Source organism: Corylus avellana, chromosome 3 (genome assembly GCF_965113065.1).
Source record: "Corylus avellana chromosome 3, dhCorAvel1.hap1.2, whole genome shotgun sequence".
In the NCBI taxonomy this organism is placed as follows: Eukaryota; Viridiplantae; Streptophyta; class Magnoliopsida; order Fagales; family Betulaceae; genus Corylus; species Corylus avellana.
Genome location: NC_142492.1, coordinates 16,312,935 through 16,329,721, shown reverse-complemented (window position 1 = coordinate 16,329,721; position 16,787 = coordinate 16,312,935). Strand labels below are relative to the sequence as shown.

The window sequence follows — 16,787 nt, the reverse complement described above, 5'->3', positions numbered from 1 at the left end:
TGTAGATTTGCCACAAGACTTACAGAAAGATTACTCATGAGAGGCACAACTCGAAGAGTCAGATCCCCTTGGATTCACCATGCTGGAAACTGCATCAACAATTCCTATTCCTGTCTTAGCCCCAGTTTGTAGCTATCCATTTTCAAGATAGAAGCTCAAGAAGAGGAGCCATCTCCCATCGATTGGCCTCAACAATACCAAGAAGAACCACCTCCTCCAAAAAGGTCTGCCTTAGAAGAAGTGAGTCCTGCCTTAGAAGAAGCGCATGCTAGCTCAGAAGAAATAATCTCTGCTTATCTTAGCCAAATGGAGGAAAGAAATCGATCATTTGAAAGAAGGGAGAACTCCCGCATGCAATCATTTGAAAGGATAGAGGCTCATCTCAAGTAAATATCAGACATCCTCAAAGAAGAAGTGTGTCAAAGTCAGTTGGTGGCCAATCCTAATGAGCACTACATGGAGGAAGAGTGCACCTACTATCATGAGCAAGCTGTCACGTTGAGGAGTGAAGAGGTGGCTGAAAATCAAGTGGAAGAGGGGAAGGAGGAGCAAACCGAAGTTCCACAGGAGCCACGTCTGGAAAGAGAAGAAAGCACTAAGATTTTTTCACCATTAGCTCTTATTCATGAAACACCAAGAGGCTAAGAGAGAAGTCTATTTGAGCTACCACATGAGCAAATTGAGGACATCAAGATAGAGAAGCTCCCTAAGTTTTCTTCCTACTTTATTCCAGTTCATGATTCCCCACTGGATGAGAAACTGTTTGAGAAAACTCAAAGTGGTCCTCCCCGATCTATAGACATTTGGAATCACCTTGCAATAGAAAAGATTTATTTCCTTTGGTGCAAGAGAAGAAAAGACTGGTACTTCAAGTTTAAAGTTCCACAGTCTGGCTGAAGACGTTAAACTTAGCGCTCATGGGAGGCACCCCACATCATATCCTTTTTATTTTGTTTGTTTGTTTTATTTTCTTGTGTTTTTATTTTTATTTTGTTTTTATTTTCCTTGGTTACTTTAGTGTTTTGTAGGGACAAGTGTGCTTCCATTCAAGTTTGGGGGTATGCTATGAGCCATACTATTCCAAATAGTTTGTCCATCTCCCGGGTAAATTCTTTCCATGTTATAGACACATTGGGGGCAATGTGTAATTCAAGTTTAGGGGTATGGGAGACACTTTACACACACTTTGTCCTAGTTCTGTTTTATTTTTATTTTTATTGTTTATGAAAAAGAAAAAAATTATGCATGTTCATGTTTACCATAAAAATTTGGTTAATCTGAAAGAATTGTGGCTTGAATTCATCAGCGAGCTTAAAATTATGAACATATGATCTGACGAGAGAATTTGTTAGTTGGTTACTTACTTAGGATAGTTGAGAAATCACATGTTTGATCTGATCACACAAGCACATTAACACATAATTTGTGAGGTATGACATGAAGTCTGGTGTATGTGTTTCTATTTCTTGGATGAAACTGGATAATTTATTAGATGGATACTTTAACATATATATTTTTGATAAAAAAATAATAATAATCATTGATAAGCTTTTCACTAAGTAACTGGACCTCTTGCCTCAAAGCATTGAGTGTTCATGTCAAAAGGTGAAAGATTTTGATTTGGTTAATGTCATGGTTAGTTTGGTTTTGTAGCCTTTTTTACTTGAGTTAGTAGGTCCTTAGGGGTGTTTTACACCTAATGCCCTAAAACTATCTGGTTTGGGAGTCATTGACTTAACACTCGATACATGGGTCAATTAGAAAGCTTAAGGGAACCAAACATTGCACAACCTGACCAAAAAAAAAAAAAAAAAGAAGGAAAAAAAGAAATATGCCATTGTTGTTCATTCTAATAAGGATTTCAGTGAACTTTGAGATATGGAGACATTGCACATTGGAAATACTTGGAAGCCTCATAATTTTGTGCTAGTTCACTTAACACTATTTTCAAACTTGTGATGTTTTAGCATGTCCTTTGTAAGTAATTGAACTTTGAGATTCCAATTCATTGTGAAGATGGAGTTCATTATTTTAAGCTTATTAATGAATGAAAATCATGATGTTGAAGTGATACTTTAATTTTTTGGGGATAACATGAACTATGCATGATGTTTGTGGGTAACAGTCCTGGAAAACCCTCACAAGACTCCACTCATCCTCTAGGGAATTTCTAGAGGTTAAAAAGGCTTGTTACATATGCTAAATGCAATTGTACATCCCACGAAAGATGGATTTATCTTTATGTTTTAAGTTTTCCATTTAGTTTTTAGTTTTGTATTGCTAAAGGACTAGCAATATGTAAGTTTGGGGGTGTGTTAAGTATTAAAATATTCATATTTTTAGCCCTTAACTTACATGTGTTAATCCTTTAGTTTGGTTAATTTATGTCATTTTAGTTCTTTTATGTGTTTTACTTGTTTTTGTAGGTCCTTGGAAGGAAAGGAAGCAATTTCGGAAGTCTTGAGCACAAAAGAGCTATTTTGGGAAATTTTGGAGGCTCTGGTAGTGCGATCGATTGTAGGGAAGCTGCGATCGAGCGTACACGAGCTGCAATCAAGTGCACCCGTGCGTGATGTTTAAGTCAGCCGCCAACCTTGATATGGAAAGTACAATTTTTAGGGTTTTGTAACTTAGTTTGAACTAGGGCTCGAACCCTATGATTTTTAGGGTTATTAAGAGTATTTCTAAGGCTTATAAATAGATCCTTAAGCATCTAAAATAGGCACAATTTCCAAGGAGATGAATTGGAGCTCTTCAAGTTCAAGTTTCAGGTTTATTCTTTTCCTTTCTTTTATTTTATGAAGATGTTTTGCATCAAACTTATGTGTAACTAATTTATTTAGTAGGGCTAGATTGAAGCCCTAGTTATGTTTAGTTTATATTCAATATTGGTGCCTTTGTGATGATCATGTTGTGATAGTTAACTTGATTAATTCCTATTTTCATGAATTCCTCATATGTGTGTGCATGATCAACATATGTATGTGGTATGGACTAGTTAGTTAAATCAATTTGGATGACCGAATCCTGGGTTTAATAAAAGTAACAAAAGAAATCCACACCGGGTTCTTGGGTTAATCAACATGGGGAACCGGGAGTAGACACCCATGCCCTAGGCCCCATGTGCTTGTCGATTTTCACAAAATTCATGCTTTCTTAAAGAACAACTTAGTAGACACCCTTGCTAAATCCTTTAAGAAAGAAAAGAATTAGAGTAGACACCCATGCCCTTAAGTTGACAAACATGAAGTATGCATGACATGATCAAAACATTGGCATATTGATATATTATCTAAATATAGTTAGTGGTGGATATCAAAGCCCTACCTTTTTATTATTATCAAATCAAAATTCAATCTTTGTTTTGTTTTATTTTTCGAATTTATTTTAAGCAAAATTTAGTAATCCTTATGGAAATGACCCTGTACTTGTTTCATATACTACTATGTTGACCTCGTGCACTTGCGGGTAAAACATACAATTATTTGCCTATTAGTTTAGGTAGATATTTGTAACAACATGGGGAAAGGCATTGCGGTGCAAAATAGAGTCCACAAACCAGAGCTGGGGAGGTAGCTTGGACCAGCTTCCGACATTATGGTGTGTGTTAGCATATTGCCCTTGACACATGTCTTCAATAATCTCCGCCACATAAAATCTGGGAGGTTGCTCTGCAAGCTGCGCTTCTTCTAGAGGGTGCTCATCATTGCATTGGAGTGCAGCGGCAATGTCAGCCTTTGTCACTTCAATAGCTCGGCCATGCACTGTGGAAGATAGGGTAGCCATCCTATTGCAATCATGAGACAATTGTGCATAGAACTCGGTCACCAATTTTTTGTCTATAGTGGAGGTGACCGGCTTGAATAGCTTCTTGAGCCCCCGACACTTGAACTCTGCGACCGCCCATTAGTAGCCTCAAGGTGTTGGAAATCTTCTCGGATGGCAAAAACTGCTTCAAACAGCAGCTCCCACTCCTCAAAAGTGGGTGGGGAGGAAATGGCTTGGGAATCAGAGCCCCAAGAGGATGAAGCTTGAGTTTTCGGCATGGTGAGCTTGGTTCGGGAATTCTGTCGAACACTTGGTGTGTAATGGGACAACCAAGTTTTCAAAAGCACAGCAACGACTGCCCAAACCCCCTGCAAAATAAGGTAAATCCAAGCACAGGAGCAAATGTGGGTGGAAAAACACCCACAATTTGCTAAAATTATGAAGAAAAAAAAATGGAGGTTGAGGGGGGGGGGGGGGGGAAGCCAAGTTGGTGTGGTGATATGTGAAGGAGGAAATGGTTGTGTGTGTCGTGTGGTGGAAAGTGGTGACCGGAGAGTGCGGTGTGTTGTGGGGGTGCAGTAGTGGTGAGTGGTGGTCGATGGAAGTAAATGGAGAGCGGTGGTGTGCTGGTTGAGTGAAGTGAGAGTGTAGGTGGGCATACGGCACAGGGAAGAAAATGATGGGGGGAATGGGGGAAAGTGACCTAAAATAGGTCACATGGCCTTCTGCCTGAGTGAGCTCGATCGCATGCAAGGTGCGCTCGATCGCACTCGAGTAGTGGTGTGCGTGTGTGGGTGATGTGCGCTTGATCGCACTGGCAGAATGTAACGTAACCAAAAGTTGAGAACTGCGCTCGATTGCATGTAGGTTGCGGTCGATCGCAGTGACAGAATGTAATTTTTTTTTTGAATATAAAAATGCAAAATGTACAGTAACTTTCTGAAATAAAAAGAAAACACAAAAGATAAGTAAGAACACTAAAAGTATTATAGAAAATTATGTAAAGTAAAGAAATTGACCCAATGGAAATGAAATTAAGAGATAGAGAAGTGTACCGCCTTTAGTGGCCTCAGTACCACTGCTGACTAGATGCACTTGAGCTCCTGGACTGCTCAAATGCTTCTACTAGTAGCTTCAGTGCTACTAGTTTGGGGAGAGGCAGTTGAACTCCATTGACTGTGGCTCAAGTGCACTTGGTGGTGCAAGGACATGACTTACTTTATAGGTTAGCGATTTCTGTGCCATATAGAACTCCTTCTTGACACGCTTCTTATGATGATAAGCCATGGGTCTAATCTTGTGGAGCTTGGTATCCTCATTTGCTTCATACCTCAATTCATCCAGTTCTTGTACCTGCAAGTTCCTCTTAGCACTTGGATATGGTGGAAAGGTTCCAACGGGGTGCTCTGCTTCAATGATGTCCTCAGTAACATCTTCGTAGATTGGCCTAATGTTTTGCCTTTTGAACTTATGAGTGAGGGTGGCCTTCAATGGATCATTATGTTGGTTCTGCAAAATGGCTCACTACGACCTTGGATCATACAAACATCAAAACACTCTAAATCATCATGGGGTAATTTCAATGCATCGAATATTTTGAACTCTATTGTCTCACCATTCACCTTCATACTTACGGTACCCTTTTTCACACCTATTATAGTATCAACAGTTCTCATAAAGGGTCTTCCTAAGATAATAGGTATAGGTGATGGCATAGGGGATTCTTCCACATCCAACACAATAAAATCAGCAGGTTAAATAAATGTAGCTACCTTTACCAAAACATCCTCAAGTATTCCTCTTGGTCTTTCGATGCTTCTGTCTGCCAATTGTAAGGTGATCGAAGTTGGTTGAAGCTCCCCCAAATCTAGCTTTTCATATACAGTGTAAGGCAGCAAATTAACCCCTACGCCTAGATCCAGCAATGCATGCTCAAACAGATGGTCTCCTATCCTGCAAGGAATGGTAAAATTACTTGGATCTATTAGCTTTGGTGGTAATTTTCTTAACAAAACTGCACTTACCTCCTCTGTTAAGGCCATTGTCTCATGCTCCTGAAACTTCCTTTTATTAGTACAACAATCCTTTAAAAATTTAGCATATGAAGGAATCTGTTTGATTGCATCTAATAAAGGAATGCTAATCTCCACTTTCCTCGAGGTTTCAAAAATATCAATGAGTTGTTTTTCTTTCTTTGGCTTTACTAACCTTTGAAGGAAGGGTGGTGCATTCACCTTCTCCATTTTACTTACCTTAGAAGTTGAGGCTTCATCTGGGGATGCTTGAGGTGTCTCTTCAGTTCCTATGACCTTGCCATTTCTGAGAATTATGACTGCTTTCAACTGCTGGTGACCCTCTGGATTGGGTATTGTTTGGGATGGAAATTCACCCTGCTTCCTTTCACTCAGTTCCTTTGCCATTTGTCCCATTTGTACTTCCAATCTTTGGATAGCTTGCTTGGTTCTTTGAATGGACTAGTCATGCTTGGCATTGGTTTGTTGTTGCGCAATGACAAATTGATGTACAATACTCCCCAGGTCATTCTTCTTTGGCTCTTGAACTGGTAAGACTGCTTGTTGGGGACTCCTCTGCTGTCCTTGAGGGTTTAGAGCATTCCAATTGTTACTCCATGAGAAATTGGAGTGGTTGCACCACCCTGGATTGTACGTGTTGGAGTATGGATTGTTCTTGAGGGGGTAATGGTTTTGTCCCACATAATTTGCCTCTTCTTGATCTGCATATGGAGATAAAGGACACGTCTCAGTAGTGTGATCAAAATGAAAACATATAGCACATACCTGGATTTGTGTGTCCTGTTGAATAGGTGAGATGTTCTGAGCAGTCATGGCTTTGACAATCATATCCAGCTTTCTTTCCACAGTAGCCATCTGATTTGGAGATCCACCATTGAGGTTCACTTCATACACGCCTTTACCTTTTACTCCTCGCCTTCCTCTTGAACAAAATTGTTGGAAATGCTCACTTAGTCTTTCGAAGAGCTCCATGGCTTCCTCACTACTCTTTTCCATTAGTGTCATCTAACCCTTCATAAAAAATTTGTACCTGATCATCTTGAGGGATATTGTGATGTGGGCACTTTAGGAGCAATGCATTGAAGTGGTCCCATGCCTCAAAGAAAAGATCTCCATCTCTTTATTGAAACATTTGAAGTTCCCTTTTAAATTGTCTAGTCTTTTGAGCTGGGAAGAACTTCTTTAGGAACTTGGTGCCTAATTCCTCCCAGGTATGGATGGAATATGCAAGCAAAGAATTATACCACAGTTTAGGATTATCTTTCAAAGAAAAGGGAAAGAGGACAAACCTGAGTCTCTCCGGAGTTAGGCCTTAGATGTGCTACAGCTTGCATAAATCAAAGAACTCCTTAAGATGCAAGTTAGGATCCTCAGTAGCTATGCCCTTGAAGTGTGTCAATGCATTGAGTATCTGAGGAGAAATATAATAATTGCCTTCCAATTCTGGTTGATAGGCTATGCATGATGGTTCATTGAGGTTCATTAGGATGAAAGCCTGTTTCATCGGTCTGGGAACCGGTGGTGGATTTGCCTTTAGTGGTCTTGGCACTATTGGTGGGTTCTCTTGCAAATCTTCCATTGTTTCCTCAACTTCTTCCTTTTCTTCTTTGTCTCTAGGCCTTTGTTGAATTGTTCGCTCAATTTCGGGATTGAGTGGAATGATGGTTGAATCTTGAGATCGACGACCCTGCATAAATTGAATTGCCCCTGTAGGTCAAAGCAGCTTCAGTGCTGCTTGTCCGGATGCTCCCTGGAACTACGCTCGATCGCAGGTTAATGGGCTCAATCGCAATACACTCGATCGCACTTGGCCTCCACTTGATCGCAATAACATAATGCTGGTGCTGCAAAATTGAAACAAAACAGAAAACAGGAAAATTAAGAAAAATGGAAAATATTTTTTATTTTTTGATAAAAACAAAATTGAAAATTGAAAATTATCACTAAAATAACAAAGATAAATGAAAATAATTCTAAACAAAATTTGCTGCAATTTCCGGCAACGGTGCCAAAAGCTTGTTGTGCAAATATCTACCTAAATTAATAGGAAAATAATTGTACGTTTTACCCACAAGTGCACAAGGTCAACATAGTAGTATATGATGCAAGTACGGGATCATTCCCACGAGGATTGCTAAATTTTGCTTAAAATATATTTCAAAAGTAAAATAAAACAAAGATTGATTTTGAGTTGACAATAATAAAAAGGTAGGGCTTCGATATCCACCACTAATTATATTTAGATAATATAACAGTATGCCAATGTTTTGATCATGTTATGTATATCTAATGTTTGTCAACCTATGGGCATGGGTGTATACTCCTTAAGCTATAGATTTCCCTAAGCAACGAGTTAGGCATGGGTGTATATTCTAACTCTTTTCTTTCTTAAAGGATTTAGCATGGGTGTATACTAAGTTGTTCTTTAAGAAAGCATAACTCTGTGGAAATTGACAAACACATGAGGCCTAGGGCAAGGGTGTATACTTCCGGTTCCCTATGTTGATTAACCCAAGAATCCGGTGTGGATTTTTTTTGTTACTTTTATTAAACCCAGGACTCAGTCATCCAAATTGATTTAACTAACTAGTCCATACCACATGCATATGTTGATCAGGCAAACACATATGAGGAATTCATGAAAGCGGGAATTAATCAAGTTAAATATCACAACATGATCATCACAAAGGCGCCAATATTGAATATTAACTAAACATAACTAGTGCTTCAATCTATCCTACTAAATAAATTAGTTACACATGAATTTGATGTTAAACATCTTCATAAAATAAAAAGAAAGGAAAATAATAAACTCGAAACTTGAACTTGAAGAGCTCCAATTCTTCTCCTTAGAAATTGTGTGTCTATTCTAGAGGTTTAAGGGTCTATTTATAAGCCTAAGTACTCTAGAAACCCTAAAAATTGTAGGGTTTGAGCCTTAGTTTGCACAAAGTTACAAAACCCAAGAAATCACACTTTACATATCGAGGCTGGCGGCTGACTTGCTCATCACGCACGGGTGCACTCGATCACAGCCTGTGTGTGATCGATCCTCTTGTGCTGGGCACTCGATTGTGGGTACCTTGCGCTCGTGGTCTTTGCCTGTAGTGCACTCGATTGTAGCTCCCCTGCGATCGATCGCACTACCAAATCCTCCAATTTTCTTCAAAACCGCTCTTTAAGCCCGAAACTTCTGAGATTGCTTCCTTTTCTTTCAAGAACCTACAAAAACAAAGAAAACTTATAAAAGAACTAAAATGGCATAAATTATCCGAAACTAAAGGTTTAACAAATGTAAGTTAAGGGCTAAAATATGAATATTTTAGCACATAGCAATTTAGCTTGGGTATCTACTAAGTTGTTCTTTAAGAAAGCATAAATCTATGGATATCGACAAACACATGAGGCCTAGGGCGTGAGTGTCTATTCTCGGTTCCCCATGTTGATTAACCCAAGAACCCGGTGTGGATTTCTTTTGTTACTCTTATTAAACCCAAGACTTGATCATCCAAATTGATTTAATTAACTAATTCATACCACATGCATATAATGGCCAATCACATACATATTAGGAATTCAAGAAAATAGGAATTAATCAAGTTAAGCAAGACAATATGATTATCACAAAGGCGCCAATATTGAAATATTAAATAAAAATAATTAGGGTTTCAATCTAGCCCTCCTAAAGAGTTAGTTATACATAATTAAAATAAAAGAAAAGGAAAAGGGAAAGAAAGAACCGAAAACCGCTCCTAGAAGTAGCCTCCAATTCCTCTCCCCAAAGTTGTTTCCTTCAAATTGTGTATTGAGTTGTGAGGCTTGGAGGTCTATTTATAGGGCTTAGGAGAGTCCTAGAAGCCCTAGTAATCCTAGGAAATTCGGAGATTTAAGTCCTAGTCCAATTAGGATAAAGAAAACCTAAGTCCAAATCGGAATAGGATTCGTCCAGAATTACGTTCCTATCTTGTGGGGTGATTTTGGCATAGCGGCGCTCTGAATTAGGAAAATACTATTTCATAATAATTTGTAGAATTTTGAGTTAGTTTTTCAATGCCGCTTGAATCACCTCAATCGGATATTTGAGATAAAAGTTATGGTCCAAATACCGAGATGTGTGCAGAATCCAAATTTGAATCTAATCCAATTTTGACACCAATTTGAGAAATTCCGATTTAATTATTTCCTTTATTTGATTAAACTTAAGCACATCATATTATGATTGGTTAAGCTTAATTATATCTTCTAGGTCTTCCCAATTTTCCCTTTAAGTTTGGAACTTTTCCGGAAACCTTTTTTTTTTTTGTTAAAAAAACCTATAAAACATAGAAAATACAAAGAGGAAGTAAAATAGCACAAACTAACAATACCAAGGAATTAACAAATATAAGTTTAAGGGCTAAAATATAAATATTTTGGCACTTAACAATAATCCACACCCACAAAAATATGTAAATAGCCATATGAGTTAGGAAATGGATCCACGAAGTCAGTACCCCATATATCAAAGAGCTGTACCACTTGAATGTTTTGCAATGGCATCTAATTTCTGGATAAGATGTTACCTGTCCTCGAGCATCTATCACAAAAGCTGCAAAACAAAAAGGCATCTTTAAACACATTAGGCCAATAAAAACCAGATTGTAATACCTGAAGAGCAGTTCTCTTGGCCCTAAAGTGTCTTCCACAAGCAAACTGATGGCAATGCTACAATATGTTCAAGTGCTCCTCCTCTGGAACACACCTTCTGATGATTTGATAAAGGCAGAATTTGAATAGATAGGGGTCATCCCAATGGTAGTGTCTAAATATAGACATCAACCTCTTCCTTTCTTGACTAGACATACCTGGAGGAAAAGCTTTGGTAGTTATATAATTAACAATATCTGCATACCATAGAAGTGTGGCATCTACTGTAAATAACTGCTCATCTGGGAAGTTTTCATTCAAAGGAAAAGCTCTTCTCCTTCTTCTTCATGAAGTAGCCTGGATAGGTGATCTGCCGCCATATTCTCACTTCCCTTCTTATCTCTAAATTCAAGGTCAAACTCTTGCAGTAATAGTACCCATCTGATTAATCTAGGCTTTGCATCTTTCTTGGCAAACAAATATCTCAAAGCAGCATGGTCAGTGAATACTCTAACCTTAGAACCAGTCAAGTATGATCTAAACTTCTCCAAAGCAAATATAACGGCTAACAATTCTTTCATAGTATTAGAATAATTTAGCTGAGCATCATTCAATGTTCTATAAGCATAATAAATAGCATGAGGTACCTTATTGAGTCTTTGACCTAAGACAACTCCCAAGGCAAATCACTGGCATCACACATGAGCTCAAATGGGAAGTTCCAATCAGGTTCCATCATTATTGGTGTAGATGTGAACAGCTTTTTCAGTGTGTTGAAAGCATTTATACATTCTTCAGACCATTCAAACTTGGCATCCTTGGCTAGCAATGCACAGAGGGGTCTAGATCATGGAGAAATCCTTGATGAACCTTCTATAGTACCCATCATGTCCAAGAAAACTTCTTACACCGTTTGCTATCATAGGAGGAGGGAGTTTGGAGATGAAGTCAATCTTGGCCTTATCCACCTAATTGCCCTTACTGGAAATGGAATACCCAACACAATGCCTTGTTGAACCATGAAGTGGCATTTTTCCCAATTGAGCACTAAATTGCATTCTTCACATCTCTTGAGGACACTCTTCGGATGATTAAGGCATTCATCAAAATTAGAACCAAAAACACTAATATCACCCATAAATACCACAATGAATTTCTCCACCATGTCCGAGAAAATGCTCATCATGCATCTTTGAAAGGTGGTTGGTGCATTGCATAATCCAAATGGCATCGTTCTATAAGCAAATGTGCCAAAAGGATATGTGAAGGTGGTCTTCTCTTGGTCCTCTAGTGCTATTGCAATCTGGTTGTAGCCACTGTACCCATCCAAGAAGTAGTAGTATCTATGGCTAGCTAACGTCTCTAGCATCTGATCAATGAAGGGTAGAGGGAAGTGATCTTTTCTGGTCACCTTGTTCAGCCTTCTGTAGTCGATGCATACCCTCAAACTAGTGGTTATTCTTGTAGGTATCAGCTTGTCGTCTTCATTCTTCACCACTGTGATCCCACTTTTCTTTGGAACTACTTGAACTGGACTTGCCCACTTACTCTTTGAGATGGGGTAGATAATGCCAACATCCAATAGTTTCAATACTTCTGCCTTGACTACCTCCTTCATATGTGGGTTAAGTCTTCTTTGTGCATCTTTGGTTGGCTTTGCTTTGTCCTCAAGGAAGATTTGATGCATGCACTTGGCTGAATTTATTTCCTTGATGTCAACAATAGTCCATCCCAAAGCAGTTTTATGCTCTCTAAGAACTCTTAACAGCTTCTCTTCTTCCCCAAAACTTAGATTTGCAGCAACTATCACACGTAGTGTCTTGTTCTCTCCCAAGTAAGCATATGTTAGATGCTGTGGCAACTGCTTCAATTCCAATTTTGGTGCCTGGACAATAGGAGGGACAAGAGTAGTATTAGTAGGCATAAGAGTTTCCAAGGGAGAAATGTACTTACTTGAATATGGTGGAGAGGCCTCAAGGAGGTGCACATCTTCAATGATGTCATCGATAACATCTTCAAGATCTGGCTTAATGTCCTGCTTTGTGAAACTGTGAGTGAGGGTGGCCTCCAATGGATCTATGTGATGGACCTGAAAAACTTCATCAACAACACCTTGGATCATACATACATTAAAGCATTCCAGATCATCTTGAGGTAATTTCAATGCATCAAATATTTTAAATTCTAACTTCTCATCATTTACCTTCATACTTACAGTACCATTTTTAACACAAATTTTTGTATCAACAGTTCTCATAAAGCAGTTCTCATAAAGGGTCTCCCTAAGATGATAGGCAAGGGCAATGGCATAGGGGATTCTTCCATATCTAAAACAATGAAATCAGTTGGTAAAATAAATTCACCTAACTTTACCAAGACATCCTCAAGTCTACCTCTTGGTTTTTTGATGCTTCTATCTGCCAATTGCAAGGTGATAGAAGTTGGTTGAAGCTCCCCCAAACCTAGTATCTCAGACACAGTGTGTGGCAGCAAATTGACCCTTGCTCTTAGATCCAGCAATGAACGCACAAAAAGATGATCTCTTATCCTGCAAGAAATGGTAAAACTACCTAGATCTTTTAGCTTTGGTGGTAGTTTTCTTTACAGCATTGCGCTTACCTCATCTGTTAAAGTGATAAGTGCTAAAATATTCATATTTTCAGTCCTTAACTTGCATGTTTTAATCCTTTGGTTTTGGTTAATTAGGTCATTTTAATTCCTTTTTACGTTTTTTATACTTTTGTAGGCTTTTGGAAGAAAATGAAGTAAATCTAGATGATTTGGGCTCAAAAAGAGAAGTCGGGAAAATTGGGAGCTCTCTGACACTGCGATCAATCACAGGGTACCTACGATCGAGCGCAGTACTCAAGAAGATCAAACACAAATCAGGCCAAGAGCGATCGAGCGCATTACAGGAGAAGGATCGATCGCAGGTCTGCGATCGAGCACACACGGGTTGTGATAACCGTGCGCATAAGACACATGAAGTGGTGGACAGAATGTCTTTCTTTCCATATTAGGGTTTGCCAACTCCCAATTGTAATAGGTTTTGAAACCCTATGAAATCCCTAGGTTTACTACTTTGTCAAGGACTTTTAAAGTCTATAAACAGACCCTTAAGCCTCTAGAATAGATATACTTGGTAAGCAGAAGAATAGGAGCTCTTCAAGTTCAAGTCTCAGGTTTATTCTTTTCCTTTCTTTTCTTTTCTTTATGAAGATGTTTAACATCAATTTTATGTGTAGCTTGTGCCTGATCAACATATGCATGTGGTATGGACTAGTTAGTTAAATCAATTTGGATGGCCGAGTCCTAGGTTTAATAGAAGTAACAAAAGAATCCACACCGTGATTCTTGGGTTAACCAACATGGGGAACCAGGAGTATATGCCCTGCCCTAGGCCTCATGTGTTTGTCAATTTCCATAGAACATATGCTTTCCTAAAGAACAATTTAGTATACATCATGCTAAATCTCTTAGAAAAGAAAAGAGTTAGAGTATACGCCATGTCTAACTCCTTGCTTAGGGAAATCTATAGCCTTAGGAGTATACACCATGCCCTTAGGTTGACAAACATTAGATATGCATAACAAGATCAAAGCATTGTCATATTGTTATATTAGCTAAATATAATTAGTGGTGGATATCAAAGCCCTACCTTTTATTATCATCAGTTAGACAATCAATCTTTGTTTTACTTAAGGAATTTATTTTTAAACAAAAATTCAGCAATCCTCGTGGGAATGATCCTGTACTTGCACCATATACTACAATGTTGACCTTGTGCACTTGCAGGTAAAATGTACAATTATTTACCCATTAATTTAGGTAGATATTTGCACAACAAGTTTTTGGCGCCGTTCCCGGGGATTGTGGCGAATTTTGTTTAGATTTATTTTCCTTTAGCTGTGTTATTTTAATTTTCAATTTTTAATTTAGTTGTTATCAAAAATCAAAAAGAATTTTCGTTTTCCCTAACTTTTATGTTTTCTGTTTTAGGTTACGAATTGCCATTCTGTGATTGCGATTAATCGTCAGCCAAGTATGATCGAGCGCATTACGATCGAGCGTACTTCCAGGGAGCATCCGGACCAGCAGCACTGAAGTTGCTTGACTGAAAAAGTAATTCAGTTGATGCAAGGTCATCGATCTCAAGCCTTAACCGTTCTTCCACTCGATCCTGAAATTGAATGGACAATTCAACAACGACCTAGAGACAAAGAAGAAGAAGAAGAAATTGATATGGAAGGTTTGCAAGAGAATCCAATTGGGCCTAGACCATTAGAGGCAAATCCACCACGGGTGAGGAGAGCAATGAAGCAGGCATATGTCCCAGCAAACCTCCATCAACCCTCATGCATAGTATATCAACCGGAGGTGGATGGCAGCTATTATATCTCTCCTCAAATCCTTAATGCATTGACTCACTTCAGAGCACAGCTACTGAGGATCCTAACTTGCATCTTAAAGAATTCTTTGATTTATGCAAGTTGCAGCATGTCCAAGGCCTAACTCCAGAGAGACTCAGGTTAGTCCTCTTCCCTTCTCTTTGAAAGATAATGCTAAACTGTGGTACAATTCCTTGCTTGCAGATTCTATCCATAATGGGAAGAATTAACCACCAAGTTTCTGAAGAGGTTTTTCCCAGCCCAGAAGACAAAACAACTTAAAAGGGAACTTCAAATGTTCCAACAACGAGACGGAGATTTGTTCTTTGAGGGCTGGGATCACTTCAATTCCTTGCTTCTAAAGTGCCCACATCACAACATCCGTCAAGATGAGTAGGTACAAATTTTCTATGAAGGATTAGATGATACTAACAAAGGGATGGTTGATTCAGCTTGTGGAGGAACACTTATGGAGAAGAGTAGCGAGGAGGTTGTGGAACTTTTTGAAACATTAAGTGAGCATTCACAACAATTCTGTTCAAGAGGAAGGAGAGGAATCAAAAGCAAGGGCATGTATGAAGTAAACCTCAATGGGGGATCAACCAATCAGTTTGTTGCTGTAGAAAAGAAGTTGGACATGATTGTCAAGGCCATGACTGCTCAGAAAATCTCCCCTCTGCAACAGGACACATCAATCCAAGTATGTGCTATTTGTTCCCATTTAGATCACACCACTGAGATGTGTCCTTTTGCAGAGCAAGAAGAGGTGAATTTTGTGGGACAAAACAATTACCCCCACAAGAACAACCCATACTCCAATACTTACAATCCAGGATGGCGCAACCATCCAAATTTCTCTTGGAGTAATAATCAAGGACAGCAGAAAGAGCCCCAACAAGCAAGCCAACCAACTCAAGAGTCAAAGATGAACCAACTGGAGAATATGATACACAACCTGGGGACTTCACAACAGCAATTCAAGGCTGATCAAAAAATATTCAATACAAAGACTGATCAAGCCATTCAAAGACTGGAAGTGCAAATGGGTCAGATGGCAAAGGAGCTGAGTGAGAGGAAGTAGGGAGAATTTCCAGCTTAAACAATACCTAACCTAGGGAGTCACCAGTAGCTGAAGGCAGCCACAGTTCTTAGAGGTCCTATTCCTACACCACCAAGGGCACTTGAGCCAAATTCTGAAGAGCTCAAGTGCAACTCTTCACACTAGAAACATTACAGTCACAAGTAGACACATTTGAGCAGTCCACAACCTCAAGCGCATCTACTCAAAACAGTGGTACTGAGGCCACTAAAGGCGGTACATATTCATTGTTGTCCATAAGGTATATAAAAAAAATAAAAAATAAAAGTTTTGACATTCTGTTGGTACGAACGATTGCAACAAGTATGCGATCGAGCGCAGTGACTGAGTGATGGCCTTAAACATTCTGTTAGTGCGATCGAACGTACCTCGGGTGCGATCGAGCGCACATCACCCACACACGCACACCTTTGGCCGAATGCGATCGAGCACACTCGAACAGCAGGGCACGTGACCAATTTTAGGTCACTTTTCCCCCTTGCCCCACAACTCTTTCTCCTGGCGCCGTACAAGTTCTCCCTACACCCACCTCCAACACACTCTTACTCCCATTTTTCTCCTATTTTTCACGATTTCCACCACACAACCACCACACGGATCACCTCTCTGGCCACCATACCACCATACCACCACTTTTCCACCACATTACCCACAACCCCTTCACCATTCCCATCAACAACCCAACTCCGACCACCCCTATCCCCATTTTTTCTTTTCAATTTTAGCACAGTGTGGGTGTTTATACACCTAGATTGTCGATCTGTGTTGGTTTTTGTGTGTTTGCAGGGGGTTTTGAGCGGTGTTGCCTTGTATTGAAAACTTGACCATCTCTAGTGCACACCAACTGTTCGATAAAAATCCCCACTCAAGTTC

The 16,787-nt window shown here is 39.2% G+C and overlaps 1 non-coding gene across 1 annotated transcript; it reads left to right on the top strand.

The window, feature by feature from the left end:
* Positions 1 to 6,847: 6,847 nt before the first annotated feature.
* Positions 6,848 to 6,955, top strand: LOC132176777 (small nucleolar RNA R71). Its single transcript, XR_009439634.1, has one exon. It is a non-coding gene; the product is annotated as a small nucleolar RNA R71 (small nucleolar RNA).
* The last annotated feature ends 9,832 nt before the right edge of the window (positions 6,956 to 16,787 follow it).